This window comes from Pagrus pagrus (genome assembly GCF_965226575.1).
Source record: "Pagrus pagrus genome assembly, chromosome: 2".
Lineage (NCBI taxonomy): Eukaryota > Metazoa > Chordata > Actinopteri > Spariformes > Sparidae > Pagrus > Pagrus pagrus.
The window spans coordinates 17462565-17481314 of NC_140186.1; the positions used below are offsets into that span (position 1 = coordinate 17462565).

The 18750-nt window shown below is 42.9% G+C and overlaps 1 protein-coding gene across 13 annotated transcripts in view; it reads left to right on the plus strand.

The window, feature by feature from the left end:
• The window catches only part of ptprdb (protein tyrosine phosphatase receptor type Db), a 158274-nt gene that overhangs the window by 40387 nt on the left and 99137 nt on the right, over window positions 1-18750 (plus strand). For all 13 annotated transcript variants that reach the window (XM_084344997.1, XM_084344990.1, XM_084345001.1 and 10 more), the window contains exons 4-5: window positions 1132-1207; window positions 2484-2528. The gene's annotated coding sequence lies outside the window, so the exon portion shown is untranslated. The remainder of the gene's footprint in view (window positions 1-1131; window positions 1208-2483; window positions 2529-18750) is intronic.

Below are 18750 nucleotides of genomic sequence, written 5' to 3' on the forward strand. Positions count from 1 at the left end.
TCTTTACATCATCAGATCCTGCAGTTAATGTATGCTGCCATCATCGTGTCTGCCCTTATTTAGTAAGTCGGTCAGCAGCACAAACACAGGAGTGGTGTAACAGCACAGACTAGTGGTGACTCTGTGTTACGGCACCTTGCTCCAGTTGTCTGACAGAATCCCTCTAACAATCTCGATATTGTCAACAGTAAACATGATGGACTCTTATTTTTCTGGAACATATCATGCCTGCAACTTGTCAGAGCCAGCTGCATGGTGTGTTCAGCGATAAATAAGGGCATACAACAAGAATCAGATGGTGTTAAAAGTGCTCAGATTGGATATTTACATCAAAAAAAAGTTACAAACTGATGTACTGCAGTGGCTGATTCACAGCAATACTGCGGAAAGTTGTTTGTCCAGGGTCTCCGAGTTCAACAGAGGAGGGATACCAAAAGAATAACACTGCAACTGCCCATGAGACCCATCCTGATTTCACTCCACCAGCCAAAGTGATTTCTATTTTGCTACGACTTGCTGCACTCTGCTGCACTCCATAGATGGCAGAAGAAGTCTGGATACCGTCGCAGAACACTGAAGAGTAACATCTGGATGTGTGTGGGTGTTTGTGTACACGGCCTCTCTTTGCTTACGTTTCGCACACCTCTTTGCCAGTATTCACGCATGTGTCCTAATGCAACCCCTTTGATCCAGCAGAGTGTGTACTTATCATACTGAGGTGGTGTATGCTTTTCCCACTCTGTGCTTTTATAGCCCCGCATCCCCTTCGCAGCGGCTTGTAAGTAGCCGGCATGGAAGCCTTGAAAGCCTTAAAAGCCCCCAGTAGGAGTTGAGCCGGGGCCGTCCATTTGACCTGACCTGCTTTTGGAAAAATTATGGCCCCCTTAAATTATGTTTAACCTGGAAAGCCTCAATCGAAACGATATCTCATAATCGCAACACACACAAATGCGAAGGCGAGTTCAGAGGAGACGCAAACACAAGGACCCTAGTTGAAAGCGGAGTTGGCTTTAAGAGCGTTCAGTTCTGAAAGGCTAAGGCTTCTGTTCCTAATCCCTCTCCTACTTTTCCTTTTCCCCTCTCTTCCCCACCCTCCCCTCTTTGCTCCCTCTCTCTTCTTCTCTCTTGCAGGAGAATTCTGGGGAGATTTCTTGCTCTTTCATTCCTCAAGGATGAAGCAGCACAGTGGACCTGTGTACTGAAACACGTAAGTACTGGATACGACGATGACCTTCAAACACACAAGCGCACACGCATATAAACTTCTTTCCCTCGCCGTCAAAAGCAGATCAGTCCAGGGCCTGACTTGTGAATGGTTTATGTTGCTAAAAGGATGCGCCATGTCTGCTGAGAAAGACACAGGGAGGGAGTATAAAAAGAAAGAGAAAGGGGGTGGGATCTTGCATCTGAGAGAGAGAACGAAAGAAGGAAGCACAGAAAGGGACTCATCCTCGGGGACGGAGAGAGCGAGTGAAGAGACTGTCGACAGGATGAAAGTTTAACCAAACATCAGCTCCCTGCAGGAGAGGCAAATCTGCTGCCGTCGCAGTGGACAGACTGGAAGAAAGACATGCAAAGAGACAGACCGGCAGACAGGACAAGACAGAGCAGCGATCCCCAGCTGTTTTTAAAACGCTGCCTCTGATACATTATTGAATATGCAGCTCTCCAACGCATCGCTGAGCTTTCCTCTCATGTTAGCGCTCAAGTTTGCATAGCGTCACCATTCTAAATATAAAGCATTCGCTCACCCCACTCCGGTTTGTTAAAAGATGCAGAGGCTGCACGTAGGCTGTGTGTGTGTGTGTCTCTGAGTGGCACTTTCTGTCTCTGAGGCTGGCTGGAGTTTGAGTTGAGCTCGTGTGTGTCTGCGTGTGTGACTCATTTTGGAAGGAAGCCTCAGCAAACTTCAAAAAACAAAAATAGATTTCATCAAACTCTTTGAAAGTATCGTCAGATGATGCGCGCAGTATACTGAGGCGAGCGGAGCGCTTGCTTCACTGGGAGTCACACGCACTGTACAGTGAAGGAAGTGAGACGTTATCGAGGGGGCTGTTTCTGAATCAGACGGCATCTGGAACACTGCAGGTCCACAACTAGTTTGCACAAGTCAAATACTCATTTTTCCTAGCTCCCGTTTTCCCAGTTTAATAAGCCAGATCAGGATGGATGCTCTGAGGTCAGTGTCCTTAGACTGTGTGTGGGTGGAGTACCAGGTCTGGTCTACAGGTGGCAGCAGAGCAACATACCCAGCAGGCATGTTTCTGTCTGACTTGATTGTCCCATTTTACCAGCAAGTCCCTGAGCAGGCCTCCTCTTCATTTATCTCTCTGTCTCATCCAAGACAGGTTTTCAAGCAAATGACTCCTCCTGGCCGAGAAAATACTGCTAAAAACCAATCAATGTGGCTTTTTGTTCATAGATCAAGTGTGCAGACAGACACCTCGAACTCACATGAAAAATCTTGTCTTGTTCTGTTCCAGCTCCCACTTTTAAACTTCATGTTCCAGGATGAACCATGAGCAAAGGTAAAAAAAAAACTTCAATTTGACCTTATCGTAGCATCTGTGTGTGGGTATGTGTGTGTGTGTGTGTTAATAAAGACATGCCTGTGAGCGTGTATAGGCATGCACTTTCCTGGATGTCTGAGAGGATAGATCGACACCTGAGTCCAAGTGCTGCTGGGGGTATGTGCAGATGTATGAATGTTTAAAGGGTGTGTGTCTCTGTTTTCTGACAGATGTTGTAACGACATGATTAGCCCTCCGGCTGCCAGTCGCTCTGTGTGAGGTTGCTATAGTGACTGTGGGTTGAGTGTTGGGGAGGCCAGAGTGGAATATGAGGGTGCCGAGGATGAGGAGAGGGGGTGGAATAGGAAATGAAGTGCCTGGTGCCTCCGGCCTGTGTGTGTGTTTCTGTTTTCGTGTGCATGAGTGGGTGTGTTTGCGCGACGTTTATGTCTGTTTATTTGTGTCTATCGCCAAAGAGTACAGCATTGAAGAGACACTCATCTGTGTAATTGGGAATATGATCAAGACAATTCACTCAAACGCACAGTCAATCATGTCTACACACACACACACACACACACACACATGTTCAGTCTGCGTAGGAGCGACAGAGACGGGGAACCTGTGATGGAGGCAGCGTGGGCTGAGGGTAACCTGCTCTGCCTCACAGACCAACACCATGAGTAGGTCGCACTCAGTATCACTTATCACTTAAATTGCCGCGTCAATGGAGCTGTTGTGCAAACTGGTACAAGCAAGAGAAATGCCCTCTGCACACAGACTGTGAAACGGTGCTGTGTGAGGCACCCCGCCGCTTCAAGAACAAGGCTCAAGTTCAGCCTGCTGATAATTTTTTTTTGACTGTGTTCTGAGGAAGTGCTTATCAGCCCGAGGGTCAAGACCCCCACAACGACTTCTAAGATAAACCTGAGAGGTCTCTACGTTTTGCTTTTGCAGCATCAGAGAGTTTGACATCCTCAGGCGTCTAAAATGTCAAATGAAACATCCTGAGAAGAGAAAACTTATCTTTGGTGAACTTGATAGAACTCAGGCATGACTTGCAGCTTCGTTTTAAGGGGTCACAAGCTGCAGCGTATGTAGTCAAGTTTGGGAACCCTTTCAGGGTGTTTGTGTGTTTGTGTCCCCTGGTTGTCTGAAGGGATGCGCCACTTCATCTTTTTTCTCTCTGGATATTGTTTCAAGTACCTCAGCTCAGGATATGTGCCAGTACACAGCGCTGATCCAATACCCGTGGTCTCTTTTTTCTAAAACTTCTCTGAGAACTACAACCCCAGTTCCAAAAAGATTGGGGGTGCTGTGTAAAAAGTATATAAAAACATTTATTTGCAGATACCAACAACGGTTTTATGAAGTGTCCCTGTGTTATCAGCAGTATCCAATCTTTTTCAAAGAGACATGATATTAAAACCTGTCAAGTTATTACAATATTGGCATTCTGTCAAGTCAAGTTGCAACAGTGACTCAAACTGACGCTGGTTCACATATCTGGCCCATGTAGTAATAGCCCTTATACAATAATGTGTTTCACAAAGTGGTGAACATCGCCCCATTTGTGCTTGTGAACGACCCTGTCACACCCAGTCATGATGCGATCACCTGTCACTGAACCTGTTTACCTGTAGAACCTTGTTTTGGAGCATTCCACAACTTCCCCGGTCTTTTGTTGCCCCGGCCCCAACTTGTTTGATACATGTTGCTGGCATCGAATCCAGACTAAACATGTATACATGCAAAACTTGCTAAGTTGAGGCCAGATTTACAACAACAATAAGACACCAGTTTACTGCTTTTGTTGATAGAAGTTTTATTTTCTGTGATTGGCGTCTATCTTTTTTTGATTTTTTTGTCTGATTAGAGGTCAGCCTTCTTTTTTTCTTTCATTTTTTTGACAAAATTGAGAGAAGTGTTTCACAGCAACTCATTGTATCGTTTTGGGTCTATCCTAACTTTATAGCATTATAGGGACATAATGTTTTCTGTGTGTTAAAGTCGTTAGTAGGCTATATTTTCTTTTAACTGAAAATTCAGTCGTTGGAAAAAAAAAAATCAAATAGAAAATGCAAATGTTAAATGTTAATGCAAATATGAAAGACTAGGAGACGGGATTATCAAAGAAATATGAGACAGGGTGTATTAAAATTTGAATATTTTAATCACTGAGGTGAAAAACATCCCGCCAGGACTGAGAATGAGATGATGTGTTCCCGGTGGGCCACCTTAAGTGAACCGATCTCACTTTACGTAACAATTTAAATAAACCCCCGAGGCTCTGCTGCCACATACACTGCAAACTGTCCCCATGCTTGTCTCCTGCATCGGCCGTGTGTGCCGCCGCTTTGTGCAGCAGTCATGGGTGAGAGATATAATGGGCTGTACTGTACGGGGCTGGCTTCACACAGGGATTACACCTAGATGATTCTTCAATAGAGAATTTAGTCTTGGGTAGCCGAGCTTAATCCGCGCCGGTGGAAGCGGACCACAGTGCCGTGGAGCCGTGGCCAGATATGACAGAGAACAGAGAGCAGCCAGATTAGTTCATACGAGGAAGAGGGCTGAGCTTGAAGCCGCCTGACAGAGCGTCTCTTGACAGCTCCTCCCAAATCTCTCTACTCGCTCTAATGCAGTCTGAGGGAAACATTGTCCCCCTTTCACTCTTTCTGACTGTTTCTTTCTTTCTCCCACTCTACCCCTGTCTCTCTGTGTGAGGTGAGAGCAAGCCATAGAGAATAAGAATATGTGTGTGAGTGTGTGTGTGTCTGTGTGTGTGTGTGTTATCGCTTCATTAGCCCGTAGATTTCTGGGTCATTCGTTGCCTTGTTCCCACTGTCTCGGATGCTGTAATTACCCTCACATGAGTCACATCTGATAATTAGGATGGTCCGAGCAGGACTCAGCCACACACACACACACTGTTCGTGCTTACACATGTGACGCACATGCACACACACATACACACACACATCAGTCATTAGTGGAGAGCTTAAAAATGCAGTACAGTGGTAATGGGATTATCATTGCTGAGGGTCCCACTCATCAACCTCTTACTCTTCTTTCTATTCATCATCAAGCACCATTCTTAAACACTCAGGAGAGCCCATCATTTCCTACATGACCTTTCTTTCTTTCTTTCTTTCTTTCTTTCTTTCTTCCTTCACATTCCTTTCGAGGTGTCTTTCTTCTCATCAGTGTAACTGTGGATATGCTCTATTGGCATGACCACATCTGAGGGCAGACTCAATGCGGCACCACGGTGGCCAAGGAGTTTAAGCCACTGACCATGTAATTCTGATGTCCCTAGTTCAAGTTCAGCTGGGGACCTCTGTTGCATGTCTCTTCCCCTCATTTTCTGTCTCTCTATACTGTTTGCTTTCAAGTAAAGGCATAAAAATGCCCTTTAAACTTAACTTGACCCCTGAAAATTAAGGAATGTTTTCATGCAACCCTTTGTAATACAATTCATATGAAGAGTTCATTTGCAAAAACGTGGTTGGCGGATTTAAAGGAGACATTTTATGCTCATTTTCAGGTTGGGTTACTACTAGAATAGGTTTACATGCTTAAGCGCCCAAAAAACACATCAGTTTTCTCATACTGTCCAGTGCTGCAGCACTGTATTCCCCCTCTGTCTGAACAATCTCTTTTGGCTCCTGTCTCTTAGAGGTCACCCCTCCCAAATAACGAGTCTCCTCTGATTGGTCAGCTCACACATGCAAGAACAACAGAGCAGCTGTGCTAAATCAATTATGTACTATTAGATGCTAGACATGAATTATGCAAATGTATGACATGGTGACATAGTGTGATGTCACAAAGTCACAGAATTAAGGGCGAGACTACTGACTAGGCATTTCAGGAGCAGTGTTTCTGTGGGAGAATGGAGCTTCTGAAAAAAACCTTAATTATAGGTCTCCTTAAAGGACGCACTGGCCCTTTAAAATAAAGAAACCAATACAATACCAATGTGACTGATATTCCAGGGTGTATAATCACAACAGAGATAACTATTTTTGCAAATGGGCCCTTCATATCGAGCACAGCTGTCACAACTGGAGGGGTTGGTTTTTAAAATGATAGCAATTCAAAAGAGAAAAAAGATGAGAGGCAAGTTTGAAAAAAATGAACACAATTTGGCCGAGTTTTATCTCTTCTGCTTTCCTACTGTGTCCTCTTAATCATCTTGTGACCCCTCATCTGTAGAGAACCACAGCTCTCTAAAGAAGAGCAGCCAAATTAAAACTAATTATAGGATACATGTGTGAGATAAAAAAAAAAAATGACAGCTGAAACAAAAGAAAATTGAGACGAAGTTTGGTTTGGTTAAAGGAATATGCATGCATTTTTGCATATTATGTCCATTTTAGCAATTAATTCTAGACTTACATCTAGTCAGTCATACTTTACATAAAAAAGCCTCCCTAACAAGGATATCACAAAGGAAAAGAAAACACTGAGAAATGTAGCCTTGATTTGTTGTTCTGCTCTTTTATCCTTTAGCTGCACTGACATAATCACCTCTCTCCATCTCAGCCACTCTCTCTTATCATCGCTGCACCCATTTCATCAGCTCATTTAAAAGTAATATTACCCATAACCATTCAATTTTCACTGTGTTTATTCTGTTGACTGAAATGGTAATGGAGATATTGACAGCGCAGTGCAGAGTGATTCTGTCCAGGCGGGCCATTGTGTTGAGTGGTTCGATGGAGAGGAGTGGATGACTGGAGAGCTATCTATGGTATTACATATAGTGTGGAAGGCGTGGGAAAGAGAGGCCCTCTGAAAGCCAGAAGCTTAAATACCATGCCTCAAATACACAGACATAAAGGGACAACTCACACACACACACACACACGCACGGAAACACATGCAGGCAGTGGTTTAGGATGGGGATTATGGGAGCATAGCTGCAAAACAGGCAGAGACAGATCAGTGTTCATAAACACACTGGATGTGTATTAAGAATGTACAGTAAGATGGATTTATTCAAAGGTGGATGGTGTGATGAGTTGGGTTCATGCGTCATGACTATTCAAGCTTAAATAGAGAGACAGTTCATTGGGGATGCAAAGAAGCTTTAGAAATCAATTACTGAGCCAGAATGGCAGGAACTGAAAGCTGCAGAGATTTCACATCCAGGTCATAAAGTATTTTATAACGTCCATAAATTACATTTTTTTTACTTCAGTCTATACATTATGATGACATTGGACATTGTAAGCTTCAGCTTTTCTCCAGAATATAATCTACCATAACACAGAAGAAAAGACAACCTTGGCATTTTGCCCATCACACAGGTCCTGACATCGCCGCCTTTAAAACACAGGTGATGTACATTAATAAAACACCTCTGGCACCAGTTTTATTAAATGGTGAGCCACTCCTGTTTGTGAAGCACTTCACTTTTATTATCTACAGTACGAGGACAGCAAGATACAGAAGGACGTCAATAGAAAATGTTGCCCATAGGCCACGGTGTACGTCGTCAACGCCGCAACATCGAAACATCTGATACAGCCTCAGAAAACTGAAGAGTTTTTGGTTAACCCTAACATGCATAAAAACAACAGGATAAAATCAAGCTGTTGTCGTGAAATTCACATATGTGTTTAAAGGACCGGTGTTTCAGACTTAGTGGCATCTAGCAGTGAACATGCAGATTGCAACCAACTGAATATCCCTCCCCTCACCCTTCCCTTTCAAGCCTGTAGGAGAACCTACGGTGGTGCCAGCCAGTGTAGAAAGATTGCAGTACAACCTTGTAGACTCTGTAGATGCTAAATCTTACATATTGGACCTGTAAAGAATTAAACATGGTTAATGACAGCTGTCAGGTCATAAAACCAACAATCTGTTGATCTCTACAACTCCAGATGAGATAGTGCTAGATGGAAAAAGGGTTTAAATTGAAACTTGACCCTAAAATCGAAAGTCATAGCGAATCTTAGATTTGGAGAATTGTGACACCGTAATGTTTACCAATGCTTACCATCTTCATTAAGTGTGCAAGCGTGCTGAGATGGACTCGATTCCAGTACAAAACAACCAAAACCAAAAACTAGACAAGGCAGACGAGGCAATAAAGGTTAACTTTATCTGAGGTGAGACTCAACATGTTGTCAAGGATACAGACAGTGAAGGAACATTATTGTGGCCTTATGTCCCTCAGGAGATGAGGAGGATTGAGTAGTTATTAAGTACATCTAGACTCCACGACAGGGCAATGTTAGATACTGTACTTTATAACCTCTTTTATGCATTAGAGGTGCAGTTCACTCAAGTAGCATTAAAGCAAAGTATATAGCAGAGTAAGTATTTTATCACTGGAATGGATCCACAACCACATATTTTCAGTTTTATGTGCTGAGAACTTGAGGTTTCTGAGCACTTTTCTCTTCTGAAACTTCTGTCGTCACCCCAATATAATGAAAGTGAATGAAATTTCCTTGGTGATGCTCGCAGAGTTGAAAAATTGGCTTTCAAATATTCAACAGCGACTTGTCATTCTTGCATCCTGGTTACTCTGGATATGCACAATAAGTGTTAACAGCTTTCATGTAGACTATTTCTTTGGTAGAAAATGGTTTAACCGGGAGGTCTGGGCTTTATCCTCAGAGGCTCGGACAGTGTTTCCTCAATAATTTATTGCTGTTGAGTTTCTCAAAAGTAATTTTCTAACTCTTTGAGCACCTCCGACTAAATCCAATTCATCTACATTGTATCCGGGTGGCCACAGAATGGATGATAATTCAAAACCTGGACAAATAATTAACACCAAGCTATCATGTTTTTATTGATGTTATACACAGTGTCCCAACGTCATTTTTCAAGCTGAGGGTTGATAATGAAATTAAAGTTTGTAACTCCTTAATGCTACACAAACATAGAACATATATACAGTTATGTAGCCTGTAAACATGCATTCACAAACAGAATACCTCCGGGAAATCATTCTGTCGCTCCCATTTTGCCGCTCTGTGAATGTAAACAGCAGCAACAAGATGATGATAATATTGTTGGCATCGTTACAAGTTTGACTCAACGAACTATGCCTGCGTTTGAGCGCCGTGGATCAAAGATGTGAACACATAGTCCACCTCTCTTCGCCTTGCGCTCTCTTGGCTAAGAACTTGATTCCACCCGTCGAGTGCAACAGCTTGATCCGAGATGTTGCGGTGGAGACAGGTCTCTGTAAAGATGTGGCCACAGCAGTCTCTGATTTCCCGTTGGTTCGCCAGCCTGAGTCTCATTTGTCCATTTGAGCTCAGGCCATTAGCCAGAAGCAGCCATAAATACATGTTTCAGTGGAATTTATCCTGAAATTACAAGAAAGTCTGCCCCTTTGCAACCTCATGTAACTATAACTAATTGAACAATTTTGAAATAATTCATGATATCAACTTGCTGTGTTATTTTATTATTGATGTTCTTATAAAAATGTAATTATTTGTATTTATTTAACAGATATGTCACATTACTATTTACCATACACTTTTCAGGTTCACATATTGCACAAATTGATGTCCAGATATGTAACTTGACTTGCACATCAACAGACATCCAACAGGGGTCCGAGACAGACGTTCTTTCACAATCACCAGGCGTACAAAAGCTGATCTTGACTGATGGATGTCGTACATACACGATCTACCATCTCCCTGGCGTCGCATGCTTGCTGCGTAGTTCATAAAATGTGACATTCTGAGTTTGCAGGGATTGTGACTGAAGTTTGAACTGAACTGTCAAATCAAGGCATTGTTTGATGTGACGAATCGACCGCCATCACTGCCCCCTCTTCATTAGTCACTATTCAAACGCTGCTCGGCGTTACTAATGAATTCTACAGCTTTGGCTGAAAAAGAGCTATATTTCCACCTCTAATTGTCACAGAATCTGCCATCACCGTGGTCAGATTTGCATCCATAATGGCTGGGAGACTTTCTAACTAACCGTAGCCCATATCGCAAAGCTGAATGCGGTGAACAGGCGCACACGCACATCCATATAATGAGAAAATGAGAGGGAACAGTTCACCTCTCCACCACCCGCCTTGTTAATTTAAAACAAATTGCCCAGTCGTTGAAAGCGACGCGCTGCTGTGAATCGGAGCGGATGTATGGGCCCTGCTGTCTGTTCTCGGAGATAAAAATGCAAAGTGATACTGTCACGCCAGACGTCATATAATGTTTCAAAATTAGGCCACACGCTGGTCACAGCTCGGCCACACGCCGGTCATACATGATGATGCGCTCGTCAATCTGGTCGATCTACGTTGCGGCCCTGCTGCATCAGGCATGTCTTGGTCACCATGCATCTGTCATCAGCACGCAGCTCACTGGAGGTCTGCGGCTCCCCGTGATCCCATCTTCGCTCCAACCGTCAAACATAATCATCAATCTCTGCTTTGTTTCCATTCATATTCACTCTGCACATTTCTGCCCGGCCTCCTCAAACTCTCCCCTCTCACCACCACCACCCTCCTCCTCCTCCTCCTCCTCTTCTTCCTCTACATTTCTCCTCTCTTTTTCAGTACGCTGAAATCTATAACTAGCAATTTGCCAATCTCTCCCACTATGACACACACGTACATGCACACGCACGCACACAGACACACATGCGGCGGCATCCAGACCGCGAGAGCTGCTGTGGTGTATAATGACAGATAATTGGCTATTGTGGGTTCGCCCTCGGCAGCAGGAACCAATCACAATGACAGCCACTTCTCCATGACCCGTGTGTGCTCCAGTGAGTGTGTGTGCGAGCAGGAGTGTGTGAATGTGTGTGATGCACTGATTGTATTTTATTTCACCGCCTGCCTTTGTTGCTGCGCATAGGAGAATTGCCAGTCAAGCGTGTACCATACAGTATGTAACTGACAGCCCTCTTTGTAGTTCATATTCCTTGTCATATGTCGCAATTGTGTTAACATAAATACGCTGTTGATCTATGCATTTGTGTGTGTGCATGTGGAATATGATTATCTTCTGTTGTCTAACATTTTATTGAGTCATAATTTGTCTATACATTTTTAAAAAATCTATGTAGTGTGGTTTATTAGGCTTGCTTGCAGGTATAACCACAATAAAGCGTCTTTATTTTGTACAAATGGCCACTCAGTGCTTTCTCGTTTTACATTCTCATGGCTCGTGCACCCGCCTCGAGGATCCCACACAATGCACCCTTGCTGTTCTTCACTAATGCGGTAGCTGCTTAGCTTGTCATTCGTCACTCATTTTGATGGAGTCAGCAGCCCTGGTTAATGGTCTGTCCGCTTGCCATTTTGTACAGAAACCTGTTGCCTCCAGACTGATCAGAATGTGGAAACTAATCCTGATGTGTGAATTGTAGCTGCATCAGCGACAGCCTTTAAAATGACTCGCCATAGTGCAAGTGGAGGATGCCTCTCTTTGGTTCACGCACACTCTCTTCTCTCCCTTTATCATTCACTCATTCATTCCTCGCTCCTCTCTGTCTTTTCTCTGCCACTTCCTCTTCTCTCGCTGTTTTTCTCTTTTCTCCCTCTCCCTCTCTCTGTCTCTCCGCCTGTTTGCACCGATTCTCATTTCCGCTCTTTCAATAGTAGGCAGTGCTCATCCAACCCCGTGCACACAGACTAAATGAGATCCTGTGCGTGCGTGTGGCGCGTGCGCGCAGATCTGACTCTGTAAATATGATATTTTCTGTATTGCTAATATGCAAGACCATAAAAAATGTGCATGTTTGCGTGCGTGTGTGGAGGAAGGGCTGTGTACTTCATCATAACAGCCAGCTCAATATTCCCAAATGCAATTTCCTCGATGTGAAAAGAGCAGGCTGGATGTTCATCATTCTATACTCCCGTCTTAGTGTTCAATAAAAGCTTCCTTAGGACTGCTGGGCTGCTCGCTCTCTGCTTCTTCTCTTTCTTTTTTTTTCTCCTGTCACCCCCTAATTGTCCCTCTTTCTGACTCCAGCACACCACCACCTTTCGTGGAACACAGCGTATCTGTCTCCTGTGCATGATTAAAGTGCATATCACAGCACGACCCTGGGTGTTTCTTTTGTAACGCTGCTTAACATTCTGAGCCTATAACACATAATTCAGCCCAGCTAAGCTCATCTGTGTTGGGTTTGTGAAAAATCAATTCTAGCAATAGAGATTTTTGCTGTTATACATGTAGATAGAGAAACGTTTCAGCTCAGCCTCCGCTGCCGGCAAACTGATCAATTTTCGGTGTCTCCAAAAGCTCCGTATTAGCTTTTTCTCTCCGAAGCTAAGCCAGAGGAGAATGTCTATTGTCAGAGCTAGATCAACATGTTTACAAAAGGCTCAATCGGTGCCTTTTAACATGTGTGTGGCAAAGAAATCGTAAAAGGAAGGAAAAAAACACGTCATTCTTGTTTACCCTGTGATGTAATCCAGATATTTGATTGTAGATCATGTATGATAAACCGACCAGCGGCCTATCCCCTCACATCACTCCGACTGCGCTCTCCTTGTTAGCTGTATTAGTGTCTCCCTCTATGAAATTATGGTTGTAATTGTCCAGGTGCAACTAGGGAAGGTGCCATCTCTTATACCAGCCCAGCCACTAATGGTGAGCAGCCCACTGCAGCCTCACATGTCTGGGTAGAAAACAGATGACTGGAGGACTGGCAAAACGGCAGGTCAGTGTCTAAAGGAAGGAAGGGATAATGATGTGGTTTGTGTTTGTGTGTGTGTGTGTGTGTGTGTGTGTGTGTGTGTGTGTGTGTGTGTGTGTGTGTGTGTGTGTGTATAATACATCCGTGTGCGTATTTGTGAGTCGCATTTCCATACACACAAAGAGAAAGGATGTGACTATCATAAAGTCATCAATGCCTCGAAGCTGGAGGAATGTTTTTCTGCTTGTTTCTTCGTAGGGTCGAGTGTCAGTGGCAGGGTAGGCAGGGTCAAGTATATGTGTGGGAAATCCATGATTAGGGCATGTGCGAGCAAATGGTGCAAGTGGGTGGCACCGTGGCACTCCATGATGCTGAGATTAGAGGCAATTACTGAAATGTCATGGCTTTAATGGGCCGCCGCTCCGCACCCCTCTCATAAGTCATGAGGTGAACTTTCAAGGTGATGAAACCAGGACCGGTGTCCAGAGTCTTTGTGGGGTTTTAAACCTTTTTTATAATGTATCATAATGTTATTCTCCACCTGCTGGCCATCTTTAGCTGCCACACAGTAGAATTTAGCAGCCTGATGCTAAGGTACAGTAAGGGGTTGTTGTTTTTTCATTGTTGGTTAGAATCTGTACGGAGCAGTTTTATGTGGGTTTTGCTGTGAAGCTCTCTAACTGTTTTTTGGACTATGAAACTTTTCCCACACTCAATCGCCATGGGGGTGAACTTTTACTTTAAACCTTCTTGGAGAACACTGTTTTACCGTTGCCCAAGAACGCTGGCAATTTGCAGTGGCATATACTGCAAGGGATTATTTCAATCAATAAACTGTATCTATCTTAAACCCATAGCGTCTGACACAATATCCTTTTTGTTTTTCATAGTTTCTTCACAGAATGATTCTCTACTCTTATCACTTTTAATGAGATTTGGTATAATGAAGGTAATCTTTTCTCAATGATATAATGAAATCTCTTCTACTGATAAAACAGCGTAGCAACATCAATATTTTTGCACAGATAGAATAAACATTTAGCCAGTCTACTGTCATTAAATTTAAAGTAGTTTCAAAAACTCATTCAAAAGCTTATTTTATCTTTCTTTTTGTAATGACTATGGAGGCCAATTGGCCAGTTTGTAAAGAAATACACCAACAACTCATGCCAGATATCTTTGACTTTTCCAAACACAGGTGTAAGTATTAACATTAATGATGGTTTTCTTTTTTTCATATGCAGTAGGTGTTCCTGTTTCAGGGTTGTAGCTGACTAACTGGCACACCTAAATGGAATGGAGCCATCATTAATGTTATGGGTTGTGTTTTTCTTGTTATAATGGGTCAAAATTTCTGCTGTATGGCAGCTCGTTTCAGCAGTGGTCAGTCCAAGATATACATTAGATACTGTACAATTTCACCAGTGCCCCATTAGTCCAACAGAGTTTTTGTCTATTCATTGTGTACAAAATGTCCAACAGTCCTTCTTGTGCCACCATCAGGCCATGGTGTAAGTCACAGGTTAGCCTATATTTTTTTAACTGAAAAAAGCTGAGAAATATCAATGGGTCACAATGTTTTCATAAATGTTGATTATTGAGCATCATGTCAACCAATCTTTAGGATATTGTACCATCTTTGAGGCTCTTTCATTGTGGCTACTCAGCTGGATCTCCCACACTCTGAATCAGTCATTATGACTTGATGAGGTCGGCTTTACTTAGACATTGGTCACACACAGTGTGAAGTCACACTTTGGCAGTTTAAAGGGCAATTATTTAGTTACAGTTTCCACCATTAACCATGTAAAAATTGCATGCTGGTAGGTGAAAAATCTGAGAAATCGTTGACATATTAAATATTTTCTATCAGTCACACTCGTCCTATTTTTAGAACATTCAAAGCCCACATATTGCTGGTGTTGTGATATGTAGAGCATAGGACTTATTATCTCCGGATCACAGGATTAAAACCATAAGTGAGCAGGACATTTTCTATGAAAAGCATGCACTCCAAATTGATAAAAATTTCTCATGCTGCAGCGTAACAGCCCGGAGTATTTTATTAAGCCTGCTTGCTAACCCTGGTGCAGACGATATCTCCAATAAAGCAGAGACAGAGTTTCAACTTGTCACTCGTCCAAATTTGTGTCTCCATGCGGGCGTAGAGAACAGGGATGTGTTGAGCCGGGTTAGCTGTAACTGTAGATACAGCGAGCTGAGGAGAGGCAGAGTTCATGCATGACTTAGAAAACATTGAAAACTGATAAATTAGTTGGTTGACAGTGTGTGCAACATGCCTGCGGGGTGAGCATGTGTGCGGACAGTCGTGTGTTTTCACATACAGAGAGCATCCATGCATACACGCGAGCGCGTGTTGAATATTGAACCCATACATCCATACATATTTATCAGTGGATGACTTGAATATTTAATCAAGAGCTGCTGGAGAGTGTTGAGGATATGTGTTGACAGTGAGAGGGCGCCCGGGTGTGAAGCAACAAAGTAAAAGCATCATATGTAACTCAATTTGCTACATAGGGTGTATTTATTAGAGCTATATGACCTCTTTATTGTCTTTTCAGTTCAGTGCATGTGCAATGTGCATATGCGTGTGTGCACTGTGATGTCATGAGGCCCATCAAACACATCCCCAGATTTCATTTTAGTCTGTGAAGCTATCTCAACAGCAAAACCCTTATCTCTTGTGTGTGAGCTATTATCTTTTGAGCGACTATGTGTGTGTGACTGTGACTGTGTGCACATTGTGTATGTGTGGCATCTGTCTCTGGTGCGTGTGAGGGTATGCATCTGTCTGTGTGTCCGTGTGTGTGTGTGTGTGTGTTTCCCGCGCCTGAGGTTGTGTTTTCTTGTACCCAGTGAGCTGAGGAGTTTCTGCAACAAAGCACGTTTACGCTCCTCCAACTCATTTACATTGCGCTGATGGGAATCTGCTGCACCACTGATTGTGTTTGGTGTTCTAGGTCAGCACACCCCGATAAGTTTGTGTGCTGGTGATTGTATGTGTGTGTTTGTGGTGCAAGCATGTGCTCAAAGTCTAAAAAGAAATGGTGTTAAAATCTTCCATTTCCCTCCTTCTTTGGCCGACCTCGTGTCTCTTTGTCATCACACAAACGGACAGTCTTGACACCCATTCGCACTGGCCAGTATGTCAAGGCTATGTGGAGCGCGTCTGATCTTCAGCAGCCACATTATTAATATAGTTTAGAGCCGATTTGCTCACTTTGTAACGCACTTTTGCAGCACGTTAGATCAACTAAAAGGTGCTTTGTAGCTGTGCTTGAGTATGACAACCTTTGTTGCTCAAGAGCTTCTCTGTCATCACTTTAAAGCATCAACATATCCGATCTCTGAGCAAGGCTATTGACTGCTATTCAACTTGTTATGAGCAGCAATCAAATTGCTTACCTCTTCAGTTGTCTTACAACAGAAAACAGACTTTAAAAAGAAATACGACCCTGAATTACCATCATGCGATTCACACGGGACTAATGTTTTCATAGGACTTCCCAGACTGTTTCAGCAGGGGCCCCCTTTATAGATAACAATATTTTCAAGCCCTGCCGACCCACACCACACACACACACACACTCACACTCACACTCACACACACACATACACACACACATCTTTTGCTGCAAACTCCTCAAACAATTTTTTAACTGCAACTTCAGTGTGACATCTCACTGACAAAAACTAAATAAGGAACAAATCACCTCTATATGTGTGTATACTTTAAGTGGCATCTTAACTGGTTCAGCTTCACACTGTCAGAAGCTAATATTTTGAGAGACACTACACTCTGTGGTCTCTCTTCATTGCCAACCTTTGCCTTTGTACTGATGATATTTTCTTGTCTTTGGCTTTGTGTGGTAGCCTTGCCGACAGAGACGCCCACAAAAAGTGTGTAATAGGAGGGGCCAGGACTAGTAAGTGGCCACCTAGAGGTCATTTTATTTTCATTATTTATTTAGTGTAAATAAGTACTACCTAAGGTTAAAAAGAAAATAGAAGCATATTATGCATACAGCAGTTGCCACAGCTTGCGGCGCCCCTCCTGATTTTTGAGCAATATGGAAGGTAATATGTGGTGGATCTTTTACTTTACCAATTACAGACATGGCAGATTTGCGTGTGATTAAGATCACAGACGTCCTCCACAAGAGACCCTTACTAGTCCTGGGAGAAAAGGGCTTAGAGCTGGGCGATGTGGTCTTTAAACAATATAAGGCTACACGATATTGTTACAATATTGTAGGGACGACTTTTGGTACTTGCACAAAATATATACACAATGAGAATTTTGTTAATCTTATGTAACTTTTTGACCTTAAAATAACGGCTTCAAAATCATGATGATGGTACAGTGTCTTGTAACAGGGTGAATGGTGTCTCTGTCTCAGCTGTCACTTTGTAAATTCTGCATTATGAAACTTCAGTGAGAGGGCAGGATCACAGCGTTACATACGTGTTTACTTCAACACGTAACATTGTGATGAAGTAATGAGGTTTGTTTGAAGTCAGCACCTACATTACGTTACAGACCTGGGATTTGTATTTACGACAGTGGTGTTGCGCTCAGAAACTGTGGGGGGCGCCATATCGCACAAAACGCCAATTTCTACATGATGTTGCTTTAAAATAATATTGAGATATTTTTAGGCTGTATCGCAATACACGATATTGTGACAATAATTCAGGTATGACTATTGGTGCTTACACAAAATACTAACACTGTGAGATTTCTGATAAATAATCATCTGTCATGTGGACGTTGGTGGGCAAAGTGGAACAGTGTGGCCACTTCTGAAAACGACATCACTTTACCGTCATGCCACCTTTAACACCACAACACTTCACCATATAAAGATATCGATACACGGTCTCCATCCATCGATATAGTGCCCAGCCCCACTAGAGCATTTACCACTTTAGTATCCTGTGCTGTCAGAAACAATTCAGAATTTTTTTTAAAAATACCTTAATTTGAATGTTTTAACAGTTTGATAAAGATTTTAACATACAGCGCTGCAGCAAATTTTAAACTCCACTTACACAAAGCTCAGTCAATCAAATCCACACTGGCATAATCACGTTGTGCGCTCCGAGCGGCCCCATCTTGAGTTTTGATCTGTTCTTATCATAAAGCTGTCTGCACTCTGGTTGACGCATCGGTTCGAGAGAAACTTCCAGATTTAAAAAAAAAAAATTATCTTCACATAGATCACACCATGGCTTCCTTTTTTTTTTTTTTTTTTGGTTCCTCCTCATCAGGAGTTTGCAAACTGTTGGCCTAAATAACATGAAATGTCCCGATGATACCCGAGTTTATCAAAGAGCTGCTCCTCACTGGAGATAAGATCGACTCCACTTGTCTCCACGGATAAATTGCGCCTGTGATTGGCCCTTGCCTAATCTCCCCAAAAACTAAACATTATCCCAGAGAGCCTTTTTAATGTGATGGGGGGAACGAGGGAAAAAAAACACTCTGACAGAGATTTAATCTAGAGTTTAACTGAGGAAATTGAGGGAAAAACACTGCCAGTAGTGAGTCATTACACTTCACTTTCCTTATCTA